Raw genomic sequence first — 24,764 nt, forward strand, 5'->3', positions numbered from 1 at the left:
TTTCAGTAGTGAGTAATTAAATCTGGGGATTTTCCAGTTCTCTCTCCTCTTTGCTTGTCACCATTTCACTAATCAGCACTACCCCCTTCTAAGGTGTTGACAAAGGGAGAAGTGTTGACTTCTGAGTCACAGTCTCAGTGTTGGAAGGGAGCCTGGAGGCCATGGAATTTGACCAGAACGAAACCCCTCTTTCTTTGTAACAAAAGGATGAGGGACTGTCTCCAGCATCTACTCCAAGGGCCCCTGGCACACTGCCTTTGGGCAGTTGGGCTTCCTAACATCAGGTCTGAAGCTGACTCTTGACCCGCCATTTATTGCTCCGAGATCTGGGGACAAGCACTTGAAGAGAAGTCTGGATCAGCCCTACCCTGATCTCGTCACTCAGAGCAACCACAAGAATCTCTTATGTTTGCCCTGCCTGACCCCCCGCCCCATCCCCTACTGCTTTGTGGCCCTTGCTAGGCAGAAATCATTGCCCACAGTGTCTAAAGCTAGGAAAAGCTTGAAAAGGGCCATCTTCCCTGGCCCTCTTATTTTATTCTCAATATAGAAACTGAAGCTCAGAGAATTCAGATGACCTGGCCAAGACCTCAGGGGTAGGATCCAGCCGTGACCCCTGTGGGGTCCTTGGAGTACAAATCCAGCCCTCACCTCCACTCATTTTGCTGCTGAGGTGTTTGTTTAAGAATGTGTAAAGTGGCCGTCATTGTCTAAGGTTGTCTGTGGTTGGGAGTTGCTCTCTCTGCCAGGTTCCATTCAACTCCATTCAATGGATAATTAAACACTGGACACCGGGCATCAAAAATGTACCAGAAACTGTCGTTGATTGAATACGAAAAAAAGAAAAAAACATGACTTCAGTGAGCTTATGTTCCACTGGGGAAATGTGACACATGTGTCGTTATTATTGTTATTATTATTATTTTGTTGTTGTTCAGTCACATCCACGTCTCTGTGAATCCTTAGGGGTTTTCATGGCAGAGATACTGGAGTAATTTGTCATCTCCTTCTCTAGCTCATTTTATAGATGAGGAAACGGAGGGGAAGTAAAATTAAACTTCACTTGCCCAAGATTACGCAGATAATAAAGGTCTGAGTTCAGATTTGAACTCAGATCCCCCAACTCCTAACCACTGTGCTATGTAACTGCCAGTAACACATATACAAATATAGTTACATTATTGAAAGTAATTCAGGGATGAGTGAACAGCAAGAACTTGAAAAAAATCAGTCTCATGAATTAGGTAAAGATATTCCAAAATAAAGATGAAAGGAGGAGATCACCAAAGACAGGGAGAGCCCTGCCAGTGCAAAAGCAAGGAGGAAATAAATGGCATTTTGTGTATGGAGAATACTAAATAAGTCAGTTTGACTGGATTGTGAAATGCATAAAAGGGAGCATCTTAAATGAATCTGGAATCTGGTTGGAGCTGAGCAGAATGACTGTAGGTACCAAAAAAGAATAGTTTGTATTTTATCCTTGAGGTAATAGGGAGCCATCGAAACTTCTTGAGTAAGGGAGTATCATGAGCAGACATACGCAGGCAACTATGTGAAGGATGCTTTGGAGAAGAGTAAAATCTGCTAGACTGGAAGTCACTAAGTAGACTATGGTAATATTCAAGTAATGCTGTTGTTGTAGTGGTTTCAGGGAGTATTGCACTAGGCTGGTGGACATTTGAGGGGATGGATGTAAACAATCTTGTGGCAAAAGAACTGATGAGACATTTTCACCTTCATCATTCTTGGAGTTTTCAGGAACTAAACTAATTCAAGCCTGAGTGATATTGACTCTGGATAATATTGACTATGTATTATGTACAAAGTGAGGAGGGAACTGCACAAACAAAGGTGTGGAGGTAGGATACTTCATAGTATCTATATACATTTAGAGGAAATGCCTTATCCTGAGCATGGTTTAAATGACAAATAGGGTAGGGTGAGATGTATACGAGTAGAGGGTTAGAGTTAATAATGGTCACAAAAGAAAATATGTCACGCAAAGTGGCAATCTGAGTTGGAAGGAACTTCTGAGAATATCTGTTCATTCACTTATTAAATACCTGTTGTGTATTGATGGGCTTTTAAAAGCTACATCAGCCTCTGCCTTCTAAAATGGAGGACCACATGCATGTATGGTGGTAGAAAAAAAGGCACAAGGTGACTCAGTGGAGGGGAGGTCACTAGCTGCTTTGGAGACCAGAAAAAAGCATCTTGAGAAGGTGGTACTTTGCTGAGTGTCAAAGAAATCAGGAATACAAAAGGCAGAGGTGATGCAGGAGTTCATTCCACTCATGGTGAACAGTCAAGGCAAAGGTGTGGAGGTGGGAGGTGGATCACTTCCATCTTGTCCAAGATGAGTGTTTATCCAGGGTTCTCATCTTTGAAGAAGGGACCACAGCCTCATGACCCTCGGTGCCCAGAGTCTGGCAAGCTTCATTCCTCTAGAGCCAATGGTGAGAGGCGCTAATCCCAACAGAGCACACTGTTAGCTTTAGTTAAACCTGGCTGAGAAACAGCCCCCAATGTCTGAGAGTTGTCGGCTCTGGGGAGCCTTTGAGCTTCTTTAACAATGAGTGCCAGGAAGAAAGGAAACTAGGCAGTGAGAGCTTTGCAACTGGGCTCCGAGTTACCCAGAGGCCTCCTGAAGGCCATGGAATGGGTCATATTCTCACATTGTCACAGACACCATGGTGACTGTCAGACTATTCACTCTGAGCTCCTCAAGATCAGGAACTCTTTTTTCCCCTTTCTTTGGATACCCAGAACTTCACACAGTGCTTGGCACATAGCAGGTGTTTGTTGACCAATGGACTCAGGCCCGAGTGATGCTTTGGGTATCTAGTAAGATAGATTTCCTAGGAAAAGCTTGGAGGAAAGCCTTGACCTAAATGAACAATGATAAACCCCAAAGGCAAATAGGGCCCTTTGCTATATAGACTAACTTGAAATTAAACTTAGTTAAGCATTTAATATGTGCAATAGTAATAAAAAGATAAAAATCTTGAGAACAGTCTCTGTCCTCAAGAAATTTATATTCTCTTGGAGAAGCACAATATTTAGATAGATTCATTTGTTAACCACTTATATGCCAGGTACTATGCTAGCTTCTAAGGATACAAACATTAAAAGTCCCTACCTTCGGAAACTTACATTCTCCTAGAGAGGAATACGATATTTCAATAGATTCAAGTCCATTCAAAAATGATTTGTTATGTGCCAGGCCCTATGCTAACTTCTAAGGATACAAACACTTAAAAGTCCCTGCCTTCAGGAAGCTTCATTAATCCCATTTTAGATGTATATAGATTTACTTGTATTTTTTCTGAATTAGATATATCTTTGCAAGCTTCATTTTTCATAATGATGTCCAATGTTCCTTTTCCTCTGCACCCTCCTCACAGCTCCAGTGCTGATTTTCTTGGCCCTTCCATTCTTCCATCATGAGGCAGTTAATCCAAAAACAAAAGAGAGAGAAAGAAAAGGCTCCCACCCCGGATCCCAGCATCGGATTGGGTGACCATCTCATTCAGGACATTAGCTATCCCTCACAGGAGTTTGACTAGGAAGATTTCAGTTAATGAGCTCTCCGTTTCATTGGGAATTCAGGTCACTAAATCTCTAGTTATCAAAGACAGTTCTTGTTCCTGTGAATAACCAGTTTATGTCTGGCCAAGACCTCATGTCTGACTGTGTGCGTCAGACTCCTATATTATTTACAAAAACACACAATTTGATTACATCCTCCCACCACCATCCCCACACAATCCAGTCACGAGGGGCCTCTGGTTTTCATGTTAATCACATTCTGCAGAAGGTCAATGGAAGCAACACAAATTAGGTTTTGCACTTAGAGCTTATCGGAACCTAAGAAATATCATTAGAGCGTCTTGGATGTACCAGTGAAATCCTTGATAAGTTTGTTATAGAGATTACACCAAAGGGAGCTATTAAAATTAATAAGCTTATAACTGTAGTAAGTGGCCATTTACTAAGGTTCTAAGTTTATATAGAAAGAGTTAAATCTTGGGGTACATCTCCTTAAAAATCTCTTGCTCACACTCCCACTGTGTTTCCTTTGGGAATATCAGAATCGAAGTTTCCCCAACAGAGGAAAAGAGTCTTCTCTTTGGCAAGCACTTGGCTAACAAGACCAAATATAATACAGATTTTATTTAGCCAGACTGAAAACTCTAAAGGGATTTCTTCTCAGTGGTTCTTGCTTTCAAAGGCAAAACCCAAAGGCATAACTTGTGTGAACTTTATTAGTGATAGCAATCTGATGATTCTCAGTGAATAGACACCGAAAGCCCCCTCAGTATTGCTAGCAGAACAATGGGTCATGGATACCAGCAGGAAAAGGAGGTAAGATCGTGCCATTTTAGAGAAAGCAAGAGGAATACACTGTATTCTTAGGTCATGTTGGGCTTTATGACAGTGCTATAGATATAGATATATATCAAAACTTCTTAAACTATGGATCATGACCCCTTATGGGGTCCCACAACCAAATCAAAATTATGATTTATTATCAATAAATGTTTGATTTGAATGACTAATTTATATATCTACATGTCTGGGGCCTCATAAAAGTTTCTAGGGCAAAAAAGTCCCAAGTAGAAGTCCTGCTATATATCACAGTTCCTTATATAAAAAATCTTCTGACAGAACTGTTGGATGAAATGCTTTGAGTCAGATGACCACTTTGTGCCTCTCCAACTCAGAAACTCTAGGATTCTATTCAAATATTGAATAAAGTTTTGTGTTTTTAGGAGAAAGCAAGGAGTATTTGTAAATTCTATACAAATTATATGTAAATTCTAGGTTTATATAGAAAGAATTAAATCTTGGGGGACATCTCCTTAAAAATCTCTTGCTCACACTCTCACTGTTTCCTTTGGGAATATCAGAATCTAAGTTTCCCCAACAGAGGAAAAGAGTCGTCTTCTCCTTGGCAAGCACTTGGGCTAACAAGGCCAAATAGAATACAGATTTGATTTGTCCAGACTGAAAACTTAGAGGCAGAGTTACATGCTACCTTAAAGATTCAATTCCAAAACATTTTCTTAGTATCCATTTTTGTAAGACTATGTTGCATTCTGAAATTAGACATATTAGCTATTATCTGTTTGCAGAACCTAGGATAGAGCTCTGGAGTCAGGAATACCTACATTCAATTCCAACCTCAGATATTTCCTAGCCGTGTGACCCGAGCAAATCCTTTACCCTGTTTGCCTCAGTTTCCTCATCTGTAAAATGAGCTGGAGAAGGAAATGGTCAAGTTCAATATTTCTCCCAAGAAAACCCCAAATGGGCTCACAGAGAGTAAGACACAAATGAAATGATTCAACAACAATTTGTTTTATACTTGAGGGGAACAAGTTGTCCGTTGACTGATATATTACAAGTAAATTTGTAGAAAAACTGGGCTTAGAATCCAGATCTACTAATTTTAGTGCAGATTTCATTCAATTATAACCACAAATCTGTGACTTTCCCCCCATTTGTCATTTTGCTTCTGTTCTAGCCTATGTACTGCCAGACTTTTTTAAAAAGTGCAACAAATATCCTTGAGTGTTGATGCTGATGTTGGTGGGAGCGTGTGATTTTTCTTGTGCCTTCTCTCTTTCCTTGTCCTTCAAATTATCTTTGGTAGGATGTTTCCATTCTTTGGAAGCAGCTTTTGCTTAGCATTCATTCTTCATATCTAAGCTCCGCCTTCCCCTGGTTTTGAGGACTTTTACTCTGCAGGAAATTGAAATACCCTGAAGCCCTTAATATCATCATGGATGTTCTTTCCAATAACACAAGTCACAATCCATCCAACCCTGTGTATCCTATACAACTTTTGTCTGTGTTCTCATTAAGTCCATTTGCAAGGGAGTCTATACAATGTTCTAAGGACCCTCTTGTCTTCATCGTGACATCTCAAAGGTACCGTTGTTGTCCCCTGACTGTACATCGAGTCTTTTTCACTCTTGTTTAGTCTCTGTTTAAAGACCTCATGTGATGGGGAACCTGCTATCTCCCCCAGAGGGAGAGCTCTTCTTCTTAGGAAGTGCTTCCTGAAACTGCCTCTCTGGACCTGCCACTCATTATTCCTGGATCTCTGCTCTGGGTGCCAAACACTTGGACAAAGTCTGGATCAACCTTAAGTTGTTCTATCCTGATGGCGTCACTCAGAGCAATCACAAAAATCCCTTCTGTTTGTCCTGCCTGACCCCCCTTCCTTCACTACTCTGTGGTGATTACTGCCTGTGTCCAGAAATCACTGCCCATAGGGTCTAGATTTAGAGCCAGGAAATGCTTGACAAGGGTCAATTTCTCCAGCCCTTATTTTATTCTAAATGTAGAAACTGAGGCTCAAAGAAGTCCAAAAACTTGGCCAAGAGATGGGAAATGGCCGCACTGACTTCAAGGATCTTCTGTTCCACAGGGAAAATAGACTACTTAATACAGATATGCAAATGTAAAGTTACTCAAAGCAATTTAGGGATGAGAGATCAGCAAGAAGCTGAAGTAGGTCACTCTTGAGCTGGTTTAGAGAATGCTAGGAGGTATTCCAAGAGACAGAGGTCAAAGGAGGAGATCATTAAAGAAGAGAGATGGGGGACACTGCCTGTGCAAAAGCAGGGAGGAGATAAATTACATTCTGTGTAGAAAGAACAATGAAGGGAGCAGCTTGACTGTAATGGAGAATGCATGACAGGGAGTCTTGTGCATACAGCTGTGTAGATGATGTCCCAGAGAGGGATAAAACCAGCCAGACAAAATCAATCTGCAGGCTCCTGCCATCTCCTAAGGAGAAAGGCTTTTGGAGGTGGTCACAAAGGAAAGGGGAAAACACTCTTATAGAAGAAGAATAGATGAGACATTATTCTCATCCTCATTCTTGGAGGTTCAGAAACTGAAATTAATTCCAGCCTGGCTAATGCCGACCAGGGAGAATGCTGACTCTCACTAATGTTTACTAGAGTGCAGGAAGCGGCCCTGGGTCCCGGCCTCCCAGAGTCATTGGCTTGTGCCTTGAAGCAGAGAGATTCCATGCTCTTTTATCATTGATCCCAGGTAGTTTAACTACTGATGAGACTTAGGTGTGACTAGCTGTTTCGGAACTTAACCAATCACATGGGTTGGTAAGTTTACCAATGGTGGTTTTATGGCCTCTGAAACATTCCTGTTTTCCCAAATATTAACAGAAGCAATGAATGTTACTCTGTGGCCATGAGCCTGGGGACCACGGCTCAATGCTCGAAAAGGGAAGTCGGCCCTTAATGGCTTTCCAGGCAAGGAGCCATGATAGAAGGCACTGCGCCAATTAAAATGAAACCTCCGAATTTATCTTCCTTCTGGGGACCAAGTCCTGTGCAGCCTCCCAGGAAGGAAATCAACTCTCATTAGGGTTTTAGCAACCTAGTCTGGCAGTGTTGCTAAAACAGGTCTATTTTTTTTTTTAAGGAACCTTGATACAAGGAAGAAGCATGTGTAGTAAATTATCACTAATAGATGATTATGACTCATCTCATAGGGGCTCAATAAAATGACTGAAGCTTGAAAGGTAATTTAACTTAAAATCAGGAAACCATAGGATCATAGACTAGTGCTTGAAGGAACCTCAATGGTCAGGCTAGGCCAATCTTCCTCATCTTAGACGTGGGAAAACCATGACTCTGTGGAAGTTCCAGTTTATTATCCTTTTAACTAAAAAAATAATAATAATTAATATGAATAATAAAAAATAAAAATAATTAATAAAATAAGGACAATAAATAATTTTAATTAATTAAATAAATTGCCTCGCAGGATTCATTATGAGGATTAAGTGAGACACTGTGTTTTAAAGGGCTTTGCAAATTTTAAAGTGATCTCCATGTGTATAATATTATAATAATAGCATATAAACTATTTATATATAAATGATAATTATATACTATAATATAGTTGATATAATGCAATATGATAGTATATTTACTACTAATAGCTACATAATGATAATATACACTCATATGTATATGTATGATAATAATAATAGTTATATACTACTAATATATAGTGTATATAAAATATTATAATCAAATATATATGTGTGTAGATGTAGAGAGACAGAGAAGCATAGAGAGAGAGAAGGAAAGAAACACAGAGAGAATATAGACAGAAAGAAAGAGAAGGAAAGAGAGAAGCAGAGAGAAAAAAGAGAGATAGAGAGAGAGAAGGAAAGAGAAAAACAGATAGAAGGAAAGAAACACAGAGAGAATAGAGACAGAAAGAGAGAGAAGGAAAGAGAGAAACAGAGAGAAAAAGAGAGACAGAGAGAGAGAAGGAAAGAGAGAAACAGACAGAAAGAGAGAGAGAAGGAAAGAGATAAAGAGAGAAGGAAAGAAATAAATGGAGAGAGAAAGAGAAGGAAAGAGAGAGACAGAGAGAGAGAAGGAAAGAGAGAAAGAAAGAGAAAGAGAAGGAAAGAGAGAAACAGAGACACAAAAGGAGAAAGAGAGAGAAGATTGTCCTTTGTGCTCATAGAAGATCAAAATGACAGTGCCACACTGGGGACAAGGTACAGTATGTCTGACTAAGGCTGATCAGACCAATACAAATAGTATATTATTATACACACACACACACACACACGGATGTGTATGTATATATGTATACATACATCTGTACTATATATAGTGCATGCATAGTATTGCTAGTACATACATTCTCTGTATACTATAAGCACATATGTACATATGTGACTGTGGGCATATGGGTATATATATATGTATATGTCTCTATCTACATACTCATCATCAGAGCCCCAGATTCTACAAATCGTATCCAGCAGTAGGACTGACTTCGGGTTCTCCTACTCCAAGCAAGGAGTTGCCGGTCACAACCTGTGTGACATTGGGGGTGTCTCAGCGAGTGGCTTGGAGCTCCAGAAGCTGGATGACACAGTTTAATGTCGGGGCAGGATTTGACCCCGGGGCTTCCTGACCACAGTCCAGCATTCTGAATTAACACATGACCTTGAGCTTGGAAATGACAGAGCACGAGAAATGAATTTCCCTTTTACAGGTGAGGAATTCCTGCAACTGCCAGCCGTGTTAGACTATTAGAACAAAACACAGAATTTACATTCTTTAGACTTGTCACTATCCAGAAAGAAAGAATAATGCAGAGGTATTATGGGAGTAGGGGTGGGATCAGATGAGGGGAAGAGATGAATAGACAATTGGATTTCCTTGTCTCCCCTCAGATGTCCAGGCAGCTCCATGGTGATGTGTGGATCTTTTTAAATTTTATCATTCATAAATCCTTAGACTGTCTCACTGGGCTCTCCTGTTCAGTCCAGTCCTTCCTCCATCCCATCCATCCCCTTCTCTACAAAGTCACACTCATGCTTCTCTCCCCATGGTTATTATAACACTCTGCTAATTGTTCTGTTCTTGTCATTGATCAAGTGAACTCCCCAAACTCTTGTCTGACCCCCTCTCAATCTCTCAGTCCCTGGCTGGAAAATCTTTGGTTCTCTATTAACTAAGAACTAAAATGCAGACTTCTTTTCTGAGCATTTCCCAGGCTTCTCTAGTCTGGTTCCTCTTGAGATTTCCCCCTTTTGGCTATTATCTTACTCTTCCCCTTGATATGTTCACAGACATACAGTCTCTACCTATTATTTTCCTGGTACAGTAAGATCTTACACTAAATGCTTGTTGATTGACTCTTGACTGACCACCTGTACCTTCCACCTTCACCCCTGTGAGGGTGCTTCCTCTTCCTTCTCCATCCCAGATCAAAATCTCCCTCTCCTTTCTCCTCCTGTGCTTCTCCCCCCATACCCAATGTGTAAGTGATCTCCCCCTCCTCAAATGTTCTTAGGACACTTTATCTGCATATCTGCTTTAGACTCACTGGGTAATCTTTGTTATGCATTACATTACAATATGTGTGGGTTGTTTGGAAGGGAGGGTCCATCTCAAAGCTTGTGAAAGATTTCCCCCAGCTGATTGGGTGGTTGAGAATTTCTCCTATGACCAGGAAGGCAGCTAAAGCACGTGCTCAGCTTAGATTTGGTCAGACATTGAAGTGCCAAGCTCAGCCCTTGCCATGCCATCAGCAGAATGACTTTTGTCCTGCTGTTGAGGCTCAGTGATTCAGGAAGAGCGGGTAAGGCTGATGACTTTAGTCCAGTTCCTGCACAGATCAAGAAATAACCCCATGTGAAGCCATCCATCCTTTTTGAAAATAAAACAAAGATATGTATGTATTATATATAGGAATACACACACATACACACACACACATGCATCTATTCACAGACATATTACTACACATGGAGAATTAGGTGGTTCAATGAATAGAGCGCCAGACTTGGGTTCAAATTAGCATTTGCCTCAGTTTCCTCATCTGTAATATATGCCAAAGAAGTAAATGGTAAACCACCGCCATTTCTTTGCCAAGAAAACCCCAAAGAATCGAACAGGACTGAAATGACTAAGCAACACATAAGCACACACAGAATAAGATACTAACAATGGGCTGATCAGGAAAGATCACTCACTAAAAAGTTCCACTTGAGGTAAAGGGATGAAGGAAAGGGGAAGCATTGCAGACACATGGAGGTAGACTAGCTCTACTGGCAATACGTATACAAGTGAGAATTTCTGCTTTCAAGGAACTTAAGTTCTACAAATAAGGGAATTGACATGGAATATATAAGAAAGAGCTCGATATGTTGAATTCAATTAGTTATTTTGACTACAGGTCTTCATGTTAGATCTGGAAGACCACAATCCTATACCTCCAGGCAAGGAAAGGTTAAATTACAGGGTGTGAACACCACTCACTAGTTGGGAAGTTTCCTGGGACAAAAATTTAGATTCTGGCTATTTATAAAGCATCTTCTTATTCATTATAGAGCTCTCTCTTATTTACAGTTAAGGAAACGGAGGCACAGAAAAATCCAATAAGTCACACATGGCCAAACAGCAGCTTAGTGTCAGAACAAGGATCAAAATGCCTGACTTAAGAGTTTCTATTCTTGCTATCTCACACCCGCCCCCAAAGCCATGTGGAAGACATTTTAACTGCTTGCCAAGTGATCCTATGATCTTGGTAAGCTCTGGAGACTATAATAGACACTGGGGTATATACACTTCACCTTTCATAAAACATTCCTGAAAGGCTGTCTCTAAACTAGATTTTTCCCCAAAATGAATTGTAAATGCACAAAAATGCTGAATGTTTAAAGGGGATTCCAGCAATGAAACAAAGTCTCCTTTATAAAGCATTTCCTAAAGTTACAGATACAGCTGTGGAGTCAGGTTTTGATGCGCCCTTTAAATAAACAATGGGTACATGTGTATTCCTGAAAGAGTTTGTCTTGGCCTCCCCTTTGGGGGTGAAGGGATATGGAATCAAAGGGAAATATACTTAGCAGTGTAACTAGGGAATATTTTCCGCTTAGATGATAAAAAGAGAATGATGGGAGAATGGGGAAAATTAGGATTTTGGGGGGAGAAATTTTGAAGTCTAGAAAATGACAAAAATACAAACAACACAAATCTTTCTCCCTACACACCAAGGTGATACATGTCACACAGTGAAAAGAACACTGAATTTTAAATCCTGATTTCTCTTTCTTATTACTAACTAACCTGTGGAGACTTTTGTCAAATCCCCTAACCTCTCTGGCCCTCAAGAGTGGTTTAAAGGATTGAGTGGTTTAAAGGATTTCCAAGATTTCTTCCACCTCTAAATCTGTGAAACTAGATAGGATTGAGATTTCAGCCTAAAGAAATGAAGTTTTAAGGAAGTCAAGAATACAAGAGAAGCATCCAGGACATCATTTTTACAAATGGAACTTTCCATAAAATATACTTCGTCTGATCAAAAATCATAGGTCACAAGTCATTACCTAGATGTTACATTTACTTTTAATAATCAGTTTGGAAACTGAGGCAAATAGCTAATTTGAACCCAAGTCAGAGTGGGAAAGAATTACTTTTAGAGAATAGTAAATAGTGCAAAACAGAAGCACTTATTTAATAAAACAATGAGAAGCAAGAGAAAAGTGCCAATTGAATATTTCTCCATTAAACCGAACATACTTTTCCCACAAATCACACTTCCTCAATGGGAAAGAGTGAATAATTTAGGAAAGACAACAAAAAGCAGCCAATAGTAAGCACATATATAAAAGATCATTCTTCATCCATTAAGAAATAGGTATGTGTGTGTGTGTGTGTGTGTGGTCTAACATTGGTTCTTTAAAAGTATGGTCATCTACACATGTTCCAAGACTCATTTTATAGAATACTGAAGTAAATGATATTTTAATAACAATATTAAAATTTTTATTTCTGAAATAGTTATAATAAAGTTATAAAATATAAATAAAGAGGACTTCACTGATTTCTTTCAAAAGTTTCTAAGGAGAACGGTCCCAGAGCTACAGAAAGGTTTGAGAGCCATTGCCCTAAAGTATATGGGGAGAGGGAGAAACACATAGAAACATATACATATAAAGACATAAGTCTAAAGCATGTATATGTAGGAACACCCCCTTTATCTTAGGGCTGCTGCTGGCTGCTATTGGGGCTACTCCCCTATTTGTTTCAAAAGGCAACAAAACTTTTCTGACCAATGTTCTTCTGGTCCCAAAGATTTTAGTTACTTTGCTTTCATTTGTAGTAAGCATAATATTGTTCCATGAGACATGTAGTTTGGGTGTAGCAAAAATCTTCAGTGTATTCAGCTTGTAGGTTTTATTTCTTTGCCCCATAAGAAATATGGACTCTCTCTTCTCTTAACTTATAGAATCTCTTATAGAAGCTTTGCAACAGGCTGTTTTATGAGACTATTGTAGTTCGTCTAGATTAAAGGAAACCTTTAGCTTTTTTTTTCTTTTCTTTTTTTTTCATAAGGAGAGAAAAATCTAGGAATCTTCAGGTTTTAACGCTTCAGTTTTTCCCCCTCCAAAAGTATTCTTGCCTCAAGAGGTCACGCTCTTTTAGAATGTAGAACACCAGTCAGTTAAGTAGAGCCTACATTAAGCTATCTTTTAACTTCCCATTTCTGGGGGCCTTATATTGAAGTTCTAGACAATTATCTCTGACTTGGGGCTAGAAATAACTTCTGGATCCCACATAAGGCTTTAAATGTATATTCTTGGTCTTGGAATTCCATTTCAAGAGTGTGGGAAGATCTGATAAACAAATAAAAACACACAAATTTGTCAACACCTTCCCGAAGATTCCTGTTGTGAATAAAGATTGTTTCATTCTTTATATTTGTAATTCCAGTGCTTCTGAGACAGTGTCTGGCTATACAGACATGAACTAAAAATTCCAAGCCAAACAATTAGCTCTCAAGGTCTTTGTTACCTGATATCCCTGATTTTATGATATATATTTGACAAATAATAAGGAATACCAAGACATACTTTGCTTGCCTGAGAAGACCCATGTAAGAGGCCTGAATGGGTAATGTAGGAACAGCAATAGGCTGAAGAGCTTATATAGTAATTTATCAAGTAAGATTAAGTGAAGAGATCTTATCAATTTGAAATATCCAAGATGTGCAATGGGGGGCCTTGGGAAGTTGTGAATTCTCTCTCATGAAAAGTCTTTATGATAATGATGAGTGCTACCCAATTGTTAAGAGCTGATTCTTGGATTTGATTAGATGTGTAATGTACCTTCCCAAGTCCACAAAGTTACACACATATATATACTTTCAAGTTAGAATTATGTCATAAAATTAAGGAATACCAAATAAGCAGCAAGAAAGCTATTAAATACCTGTGAATGATAGATTAGATAGATAGATAGATAGATAGATAGATAGATAGATAGATGGATGAATACATAGATGGATGGGGATAGATAGATAGATAGATAGATAGATAGATAGATAGATAGATAGATAGATAGATAGATAGATGAATACATAGATGGATGGGGATAGATAGATGGATAGATGGATGGGGATAGATAGATAGATAGATAGATAGATAGATAGATAGATAGATAGATAGATAGATGAATACATAGATGGATGGGGATAGATAGATAGATAGATGGATAGATGGATGGGGATAGATAGATAGATAGATAGATAGATAGATGAATACATAGATGGATGGGGATAGATAGATGGATGGATGGATGGATGAATACATGGATGGGGATAGATAGATAGATAGATAGATGGATGAATACACAGATGGATGGGTGGATGCATAGATACATAGATAGTAGATGAATGGATGGATATATGAATGGACAGATAGGAAAAAATGGATGGATAGATAGATTCAATAGATGGATAAAGTTAAAGAAAAAAATATATAAATAAGAAGATGGTTCCAATGGCAGATGAAGCAGACCCCAAACCCTATGGGGCTGGGTCACACATTGAAGATACCAAATTCATCCATTGCACCGCGGACCATCACCAGGAATCTTAGTCCTGCTGTAGGACTTCAATGACTATAAAAAAGAGAGATGGAGGCTGATGACTTTGTATATCTCTGCTTCACTTAAATCCAATTCACAAGCAAGTGACGCATTGGTCCTCTTTGAAAAGAAATAACAAAAACAAATATAAATGTGTGTGTGTGTGTGTGTGTGTGTGAGGAATTCTATTTCATAAGCTCTGGGGCTACAAAAATAAAACTAAACCATCTCTTTTCACAAAGTGGGGGCATTCTAATGGGGGAATCGCCATTATGGATATATGCTAAATACCAGTTAGCTTTGAGGGGAAGTTCTAATGTGCCTGGTATGATCAGGGGAGGTTTGCCAATGAAGGTGATGCTTCAAGTGTGGTTTGAAAGAAATCAGGGAGGAAGGGTGTCTCAGGCATGGAGGAACAGACCTGTCTTTTGGGGGAAGGGGCACAAATGTGGGCTGATGTCTTTCCCGGGTGAAACAACCAGTAGGCTCTCCATCTTGTGGAGGGAAATGAAATGCAAGAAAAATAGAAAAATAGGAAGGAAGGGTCAAGCTGGTAAAGGGCTTGTTAGTCCTGGCGGGAGCCCAGGCCAAGTCCCTTCATTTTCCAGATGAAAGGCTTCTGAGACTTCCTGATTTGAGGAAGGCTCCCGAGAGCCAGCCTTCACTTAAATTTCTAAAGCATGATCTAAATCTAAAGCATGATCCGTTTTTGGCTTCCTCACCTAAAATGCCCTTTACAGAGAGTCCTAACAGAACAGATGCGCCAGACCAACACTGTAACCGCCTGCTCAGTGGGCTCAGTTACTTTCTAACAAAGCTTCCTAAGGGATATCATGGGTAGCCAATGGAAAAGTAACAGAAAGGACTGGCCTTGGCCTCCCGTATCTGAAGGGCTCGTCTCTAACAGTCCGCGGCCTTCGAAGAGGAACGGGGTTACCCACTGGAGATGACCCTTTCAAGGAGCAAGCAATGAGGTGGTGGAGAATTAGCCCATTAGTCGTCAGAGTTTCTTATTTTGGGGTAGCCCCTTGCATCAAATGAGAAGAGTTCAGAAAGTCAGGAAACCTGCCTTCAGATGCCCAGGTGACATTATTTATTCCTGGGATTAAATGGGATTGAGAAGAAAGGACTGAGATCTCTCTCCCCTCTACTTACACATGGGGGACACCCCGAGGCCCACGAAAGTAAAGCTGGCTTCTGAATAGCAACAAAGGCTGCCTCGACCTCCCCTTTGAAGGAGAAGGCAGAAGTGGCCGGAGTTTGGGGAGGGGGTGAGAAGAAGGTTGGAGGACGAAGGGTCCTGCCCCCATCTCTGGGGGGTGGGGGGATGGGTGCTTTGAAGAAAAGCAGTAAAAGCCGGGAGCTGGATGAAGGGAGGCAGCGTGGCCCCACGGCGCCGGGTTGGAGTGGGGGAGGACACGGGCGAACTTTCTGGGCCCGGCCACGCGGAGGGGGCCACGTGGAACTGTGCAGGGAGACCGGGAGTCCGGCCCCAGGGGAGGGATCGCACCGGGTGGGGGGCGGACATTCCGAGCACGTGTCTCTGCTGGGGGGAGGGGGACCTCCTCCCCCAGGGCCCGGCCCCTTCGACGCGCGCGCGCCGCCCCGGGCCAGGCCCGGCCACCAGGCCCTATTTTCATGAATGAAATCCAATGCGTGCCTATAAATAGCCACGAAGGCTGCTCACGTCACAGTGGGAGCCGTGGCCGTGGCCGCCGCCGCCGCCGCCCACTCCCCGCTCCCTCCTCCTCCTCCTCTCCGTCCTCCCCGCCCCCTCTTCTCCCACCTCCCCCTCCTCCGCCCCCTCCCCACCCCCAACCAGCGCAGCCGCCCGGGCGGGGCGGGAGGGCAGAAGGGCCGGGCCCGGAGCCCCACGGGACTGGCCGGGGCACTTCGGGAGAGCGGGCGAGCGGGGGAGCGGGCGGCCCGCAGCAGCCGGCCCAGCAGCGCACGGCGGGCCGGGCGGCCGGCGGGGCGGGCGGCAGGAAGCCAGCCAGGCGGGCCGGCGGGCAGGGGAGGGGAGGGGCGGGCGTGCCATGCTGCTGCCGCTGCCGCCGCTGCTGCTGCCGCCGCCTTTGTGCAAAGTTGGGCAGCGGCTGGCGGGCGGCGGCAGCGCGCGGCGCCCCGTGCGCCCCCGGGCCCCGAGCTGCGGCTGCTAGAGCGCACGCCCCCAGCCCCTCGCTGCCAGCCAGCCGGCCCTCCCTCCGAGCCGCCGCCAGCCGACCAGCGAGCGCCGCCCCCGGCTCCAGAGCTCCCGGGCTCCAGGGCTCCCGGGCTCCCGGGCTCCAGGGTAGGTTCTGTGTCGTGAGTCCGCTATTGTCCCAAACTTCCGGAGCAGTCGCGGCTCCCTCGCTGCCCGGTACCCCTGCCTGGGCGCCCTCCCTTAGGGGCAGCGGTGTCTGCGGGCCGATCGCTGTGCCCCTGTAGACAAAGGGAAGTGACAGCTGCGCCCCCGCCCCCTCCCACCGCAGGGGTTCGCTTGGTGCAAGGAGGGCCCCCCCAACAGGTTGCACCTCCCCCTTCCCCCACCCCACCCCCATACACCCAGTTCTTCCAAGACTGGGCTTCCGAAAAAAAAAAAAAAAAACCGAAATGGGCTGGTCCCTCCCAGTGGCCCGCATGACAAAGGGCTGCGCTCTGGCACGCCCCGGGCACGGTGGAGGCTTGGATGCGCCAGAAACCGCCTCGGCTCGCACTTGGCCCCCTCGGAATAGTTTACGGCTCGGCCCAGAGTTCGGTGCTCCCCCAGCCCCCACTCCTGCCCGTGTCTGTGGACTCTGTTGTGGGTTGCTGTGACAACCGCGGAGGGGCCGGTGCCATGCATGAGGGGCTCGGAGATCCCGCGTACCGGGTCCGGTCCTCCGAACTGAACACTTGAGCAAGCCAGAAAGTTGGAGCAGGAGAAATTCCTTGAGCAAGCCAGAAAGTTGGAGCAGGAGATTCCAGCAAAGGGTCCTGGACTTGGCTTGGCTCGGGAGAAGCCAAGCTGTGCCTTTGGAGCTGACTGTACACATCTGCTGAAGTTTGATCCAGCCACTGTCCGGGCAGATCTAGGAAGGGAGGCCCAGGGTATGGCCTCCTCCTGCTCCTCGGCCCCTCCCCGGGGGCTCTCTAGGGGCTTTCCTGCCCCTCCCCCTCCCAAATGTCAATCAACAAGCATTCAGCACCTACTATGTACCAGGCACCGTGCCAGGCTCTTGGGATACAAAGAAAGCCAAAGGGCCACTGCAGATCCATTGGGGGAGATAACGCTAAGACCTGTGTAGGTGAGATACCCAGGGGAGATCCTCCCCCAGAACCTGCCCTGACTGGCTCGGCGCCCTTAGTGCCTGCCCTGAGCTCCCCACTCAGGCTTTAACTTTTCCCTTTTCGGGTGGTTCCTGCTTTCCTCTCAGAAGTTTATCTCTTCTGGAAAAGATCAGGCTTCTTCATTCTTGCCAAACAGCATCCACCTGCCTGCCCCCAGATAGCAGTGCATGAGCAGAAATAGGGTTCTCGTATTTTGTCTGGGCAGGCTTCTGGCTCATTAACACATTGTGTTTACAAACACTTGTCAGATTCTCGGAGTTGTTTCTAACTCCTCCTAAAAGTTCTCAAAGGCCTATGGGAGACGGTAGCTACTACGAGGTAAACACAGAGCTGAGCATTTTCCAGGTAAACAGACAGCAGGCCCAGCGCTCACCTCCATGGGGGAGTGATTGAACCAGTGAAAAGTTTTGACCATTGTTGTCCCCCCAAAGAAAGAAATCCCTGCTTCTCTTCCGACTCCTGTGAAACCTCGGTGTGGATAGCTGAAAGGCGCCCTGAGTTTGTTAGTCTGGGAATGGGCTTGTGCTGTGTGTGGTATTAGGAACTCCCCATAATCACCCTCTGCTCTATAGGGGTTATTCAATCCAAGCCCTGCTGGCAACTTCCAGCTGAATATCTCCCCCAGATAGCCTGTACCTATAGAGGTTTTAACATTGTCATCTCCCCCATTGGCCTGGCAGTGCCTAAAAACTAGTAAATTTTTTCTGCCTTTCTTTTTTTTTATATATTTCCAGATAGTTTTGCACAGTACCAGCACATAGTAGGTCCTAGTGGCTTGTTGATTGACATTTAATTGCAGCCTCAGGAAGAAATGTAGGTGGTGGAAATGTAGGTCCCAAAAAGAGAAACTGACGTGTTCAAGGTCCTAAAGATGCTGGAGGTGGGTTTCAAAACTAGTGCAAATCTAATCATCTTTCTACTCTAGTCATGTGGAATAAAGTCTGCAGAGAGGCAAGCCTGGAAAGGTGGCCTTAGAATCAGAAAGATAGCAGCTGGGTGACCATGGGCAAATAACTCCCCAATCTTCTGAAAAGTAGCGATGCTGCTGCTAGAAGGGCTCTCCAACCATGCTGATTCATTTGGTCAACTTTAAAGGATTCTCTGAATGTTCTTATTGGAGTTCTAGACTAGGAGCTCAGTCAGCTTGAATGCATTAAGCACCTTCTGTATGCCTGAAAATAAAGCATAATGAGTTGTGAGCTCAAAGATCCTGTTGTTGTTGCTCAGTTGTGGCAGACTCTTCATGACTTCACATGGGGTTTTCTTGGCAAAGAGACTGAAGGGATTAAATGTTTCTCCGGTGAATTAAGGCAGGCAGGTAGGTTAATGTGGCTTGCCTGAGATCATACAACTAGTGAATGTTTAAGACCAGATCTGAAGTCAGATCTTCCCGGCCCAGTGGTCAATCCACTGAGCCATCCCAAACATACCTTAGAAATCATCTGATCCAATCCCTAGAGTTGTTCAAATTTCATTTGACAATTGATATTAAAGGGCTTTGGGATTTACTTGTGTCTGACTCCTTTTGGGGTTTTCTTGGAAAAAGACATCTTTTCTAATAAAGAGATGAAGTGACTTTCCCAGAGAGAAGTGATTCTCAAGTTGTTATTCAGTCATTTTTCAGTTGTGTCTGATTCTTTGTAATTTCATTTGGAGTGTTCTTGTCAAAGATATTAAAGTAGTGTGTCATTCCTTTGGCTCATTTTACAGATGAGCAAACTGAGGCAAACAGACTGAAAGACTGGCTTAGGGACACATAGCAAATAAGAGAATTAAGATGCAAATTTACTTTCTCTGGCTTCAAATCCAGTGCTTTCCACCTTGGTGAACTCATACTTTGCCAGGGTTTTGCCCCCAAAGACCTTTCTCTAACCCCATGGTTTTTCTCCCCTGATTTAAAGGGAGGGCTTTGGTGCACATGTGGTGTGTGGTTCCTGATACCACACACGTGGTTATGCTTACACAGAGCAGATGTGGAAGGAAGGATACGAGTGAATTGACTGTGATAGGACTCCTAGTGTAATGGGAATGACCTGAGGAACTGGACTTCTTGGGATAACTATGGAAAACTCCATCGTCGTCTTCTTAAAATGCTCCTCTGCCATATAAGAATCCATTTTCTAGACAAGGCAGATGTTACAAACAGAGAATCCAGTGGAGAGAGTCAGTGGGGAATATTGACACACACTGTCATGGTGCTGGGCAAGTCTTAAGCCTTTAGCGTACAGGGAAACCCTAACGGAGGATGTGCCGGTCTCCGTGAATGGGGATGATTTCCCTCACCAGTGAGATCACAGGTCTGGACCAGAGGGAATCAAGCACAGCATTCTAACTCCCTGATCTCAGCCAGCCTTCACTGTGAGAGCTTAGAATTATGGATTCCATACCTAGCCCCACCATTGTTGTCACCTCCTAGGACTCAGTTTCCTCATCTGTAAAGTAAAATGGCCTGGTCTAGATAACCACTGAGATGTCTTCCAGTACCACATTTATGATGCTTCACCTAGTACCTGCTGTTTTCCAAATGTTGTCTAAAGTTCCAAGATGTGCAGAACACTGTGCGCACTATAAATTATTGCCCATCAATTTCAGAATATACTAGACAAAGGCTAAGAAAGTCAGCAAGGACTAATGGGGGAGAGAGCTGACCTTGTTAGGAAGGCCAGGTTCAGGTTCTTCCCCTGATTCATGCCGGCTTTGTGGCCCTGGACTAGTCTTTCATGTTTGGGGAGGTCACTCTTGGAGATTCAGTTGTGTGGAAGTCATCAATCGGTATCAACAAAGTTACCCCTTGCCCAGATTTCCTGACATCTGTCAAGTCAAGATATTTGACATCCCCCCAAAAAAAAACAAAACAAACAAACAAAAAAAGAAATAAAGGCAGCTTCAGACAGAGAACTCAACAAAGGAAAAAGGAGCTCTTGCCCTTTTAGAGAAGACATGGTCCTGCTTAAGCTGAAGCTGCCAGTAGCTAGCTATGGTCTTTTCTGTGGGCTAGGGTTTGGAAAAGTACCTTTGTTTAGAAGCAGGTAATGCTAGCCACGTTCATTCTTTGTTTTAGGTGGAGCAGGTTAATATCTGCAGACAAACCCATCCCCTGAGAGATTGTTCTGTTATGATTTTGTTTCCTATCCTGTGCCTTGTCTGAATTGTGAAGTTTCAGATCATTCCAAGACATCAGATCATGTAGTCAGAGGGAGAAGGGAGTTTGGACTAGAGTTGTTCAAATTTCATTTGACAGTTGGATATTAAAGGGCTTTGGGATTTACTTGTGTCTGACTCCTTTTGGGGTTTTCTTGGAAAAAGACACTTTGCCATTTCCTTCTTCAGCTTGTTTTACAGACGAGAAAACTGAAACAAACAGGTTAAGTGACTTAATCAACTCACATAGCCAGTGACTCTCTGAGGCAACTTTTGAACTCCAGAAGATGAGTCAGAATGTCTCTGGGCTGAATGCTTTGGGCACTATGGCTCACCTAGTTGCAACTAAATTGTATATAACTGATTTCTCTCTCAACCACCTTAGCCAAAGGCAATCACTGTGGCAAGCCATTGTACTTTGTTTCCTCTAGGTGGTAAAGTACTTTAAGCTTAACCTGTACTCGGTTCCCTCAAAATGTCCTGGAACTTGATGTACTGAATAAATATGTTTACTTTCTGCCATGGAAAGCAAATGAATAAGTGAAATGAAAGAAAAAGAAATCTTCAACATAATAGAATGTATGAGTTTGAAGCAGCCTTCTCCTAAATTATTTTCTCCACTTCAGTGAAATGCTCTCGACTGTCATTTTCATGGCTGTTTTGGCCATCTCAACACCACTTTAAATGGATCCCATCATTGCAGCATTGAAAGTCAGCCACTTGACCCTCCCTATCGTCTTTCATTCACTTCTTGCCCTGGAAAGTAGCATATCTCCTTCCACATATCCACTTTCATGGGGAAAGAGAGCTATTTTCTTTTTTGCAGATGGACACTTATGGCCCTTTAAGTCGATCTCTGGGCCAGAAGTCCTTCTTAATACCCTGTTTGGGGGCAGTTTCACCTGTTGAAGGCTTCTTTGTTCACTTTAGGACTTCATACTTGGCAGTTGCCTAGAATCTGGGTGCTGGAGAATTGAAGTTTCACTCCATAGCTTGATTGCATTTATTTCAGTTACATTCTACATGCTAGTTATCGAACAATAAAGGGGAGGATTCTAATCTTGGTCTGTGTAGGTCAATAAGTCAGTTAATAGCCATTGAGGGAATAGCCCCTGGCTGAACAGTGAAGAAGAGGGACAGGGAAAACATAAGTCAGAATTGGGGTAGATTGGAAGGAATCTGAGATCTAGAGTAAGAGAACCTGGGTTTGAATCCCCTCTCTACAAATTGTTACTCAACATGTGATATTGGGAAAGTTACTTCCCATCCTGGGCCTCAGTTTCCTCATCTGTAAAATGAACAATTTGGGTCTTGAAGACCTTGACAGCCCTACACCGTGACCCTACAAGCATTGTTCTCTGGTCTTGAGGTGGCCACAGTCTAGAAAAGGCAGAAGCCAATGAAAATGGGTGAGAACAATGAGCGGGGGCAGTGCCAAAGGTTCCTGGGCAGATAATGCACTCCACGGTCATGCAGCAGAGATAAGAAATGCTGGAGGAGCTCAGGGTGTTCTGTTCTCTTGCACTGTGGTGGTATCCCGTGGATGGACATGGGAAAATGTGAAATAGTGCCCATGGTCTAACAGACCATGTGAGTGAACATCTTGGAGCTATGGTTACCTACATTTCTATCACAGCCAGACTAGGAGAGATCCTGCTCCTTGCCAGCTGCAACTCGCTACAACTGGGCCTGTTGGAGTCAGGAGAAATCCCTGACCCTCATTCTCCATGTAGGGAGGAGTGGGTGAAGGGTCTGGACTCAAACTCCACCCACAGCGCCCTCAGCTAGAGACAGGGAATGTTGATGGAGGGATGGCAATGGTGGCAACACTGGACTTGGAATCAGGGCAAATGCAAATTCACGTGTCCCTGACATTCCCTGTGGATCAACCAATTAACACGGATTCCTCTCCTCCTACGTGCCAGGAACTGTGCTAAGCACCCTGGGACACAGGAGGAGGCAAAAGCAGCCCCTGCTCTCAAGAGGCTCACAGTCAGGTACAAGTATAGCCAACCTCTGTTCAGAGTCAACAGGAAATAATTAGAAGGAGGCAACAGAAATAAGAGGGCTGGAACAGGATTCGGTAAGGATGGGACTTTATTTGGCACTTAAAGGAAGCCAGGGAAAGCAGGAGAGGTGGAAAAAGAGGCAGGGGGAGAGAGAGAGAGGGAGGGAGATGGAGAAAAGGAAGGAGAGAGAAGAGAGCGGGGAGAGAGAGATGCACAGACAATGGACAGAGAGACACACAGAGAGAGACAGGCAGACACACAGAGATAATCAGGCAGAGACACAGACAGACACAGACATACATAAAGATACACACACACAGTCAGAAAGAGACACACAAACACAGAGACTGATAGAGACACAGATAGGCAGACACACATACAAAGACACACACACACACACACACACACACACACACACACACACAGAATACACTTTCAGGCAAGAAGGACAGCCAAAAAAATACCTAGAGTTGAGAGACGGAGTGTCTTGTTAGAGCAGCGAGCAGATCAGTATTACTGAGTCACAGGGTGAGGGAGTGTAAGTAGACTGAAAAGGGCTGAGGGTACTAGACATAGGCCTCCGAATGTCCCATGTGGCCCTGGGTGAATAGGCCTTTACCTTTTTTGAACCTAAGTTTGCTCACTGTGTTCGTGAAGTTCACGAGATTTTGTGTATATAAAGCGTTTTGCAAACACTGTGATAATGATGATAAAGTGGAGGAGGAGGAGAAGGAGGAGGAGGATTTCATTTTCATCTTCATGCACCTTCAGTGTCATTGAGTACTGAGACAAGCAACCATTGGAATTCTCTCACTCGCATATTTTCTATTTAATGCTTAGCAGATGATTGCACAGGTGGGTAAAATCATGGGGGTTTTTTAATATAAATGAACAAAAGTGACAGCATATGAGCCAGCTCACTGAAAGCCGCCTCTGGAGAGCTCGCTCTTATAGTGACACGGTGATGGGAATGATATATACCTCATCCTATTAACACATGCTTTAATTTCTTCTACTGGGTCTCTTATATTTTAAAACTGTTTCTCCACTGCAGAGAGATTCTAAGTCTTTGGTAGGATGGCATTTATTAAGAAATTCTTTTTATGGGCCGGTGTTGTGTCCGGCATGGTGGACAGCCAACAGTTTTGACTGTGATAATGGCCCAGTTCCAGTGTGGTCTTTGTTGGATTCTCAAGGATAAGATGTAGCTTTGAAAAATGGCAGCCCTCTGATTGTATAATTCTAGCCACTGGGTCGAGGGCTCTCTTATATATTGGGAAGGTACTTACTTTTTACAGCCCGTTATGCACTAGTCCAAGTTGATCTGTGATTCCTAGTGATCCTAAACTACTCCTTCCTAATAAACAACTTGGTGGGATCCAGCCACTTTCTTAATACTTCTCTGTCAACATTTTGACCACTGATCTCAAAGCTATCATCCATGGAAGTCCACACTTGGGTCTTCACCGGCTCCATCCAGAAGCAAGCCATTTTTGGACAATCCACTGGTGTGAGCCAATAGTCAGTCTTTGTGTTACTTGGTGAAGGGATGTCTGCTTGTTCCAAAAGAATCTTTCTTCAACTTTTATCAATCTCTTTCCTCCTTTTTGATCAGGGAACACATTCAACTTTCCATAAGATGCCTTTGGGGAAATGGGTCCTGTATTTCATTACTGATACAGTAGGGCTTCTGTTAAGGTACTTTATAAGTCTTTCCTCATCAACTCTATAGGTCTGGAAATATAATTTTAAGACATTGTTCTTATTTTCAGAAAATTTCTGTTCTAGTGATACCAGACTAAAGAGGATTGAAGAGGCCTTTTATAACCACATTTATACGGCCTTGACTATTATAGAAGCT

General features: G+C 43.3%; 1 protein-coding gene across 4 annotated transcripts in view; it reads left to right on the forward strand.

Moving 5' to 3' along the window:
- Positions 1 to 24,764, forward strand: part of RHOBTB1 (Rho related BTB domain containing 1) — a 174,134-nt gene that overhangs the window by 75,805 nt on the left and 73,565 nt on the right. The window contains exon 1 of one of the 4 annotated variants that reach the window (XM_074297030.1): positions 16,527 to 16,734. The exons of the other annotated variants lie outside the window; for them this stretch is intronic. The gene's annotated coding sequence lies outside the window, so the exon portion shown is untranslated. Of the gene's footprint in view, positions 1 to 16,526; positions 16,735 to 24,764 lie in introns of those variants that run through there. 4 annotated transcript variants of the gene reach the window in all.

The sequence above is a fragment of the Sminthopsis crassicaudata genome, chromosome 2, assembly GCF_048593235.1.
Source record: "Sminthopsis crassicaudata isolate SCR6 chromosome 2, ASM4859323v1, whole genome shotgun sequence".
In the NCBI taxonomy this organism is placed as follows: Eukaryota; Metazoa; Chordata; class Mammalia; order Dasyuromorphia; family Dasyuridae; genus Sminthopsis; species Sminthopsis crassicaudata.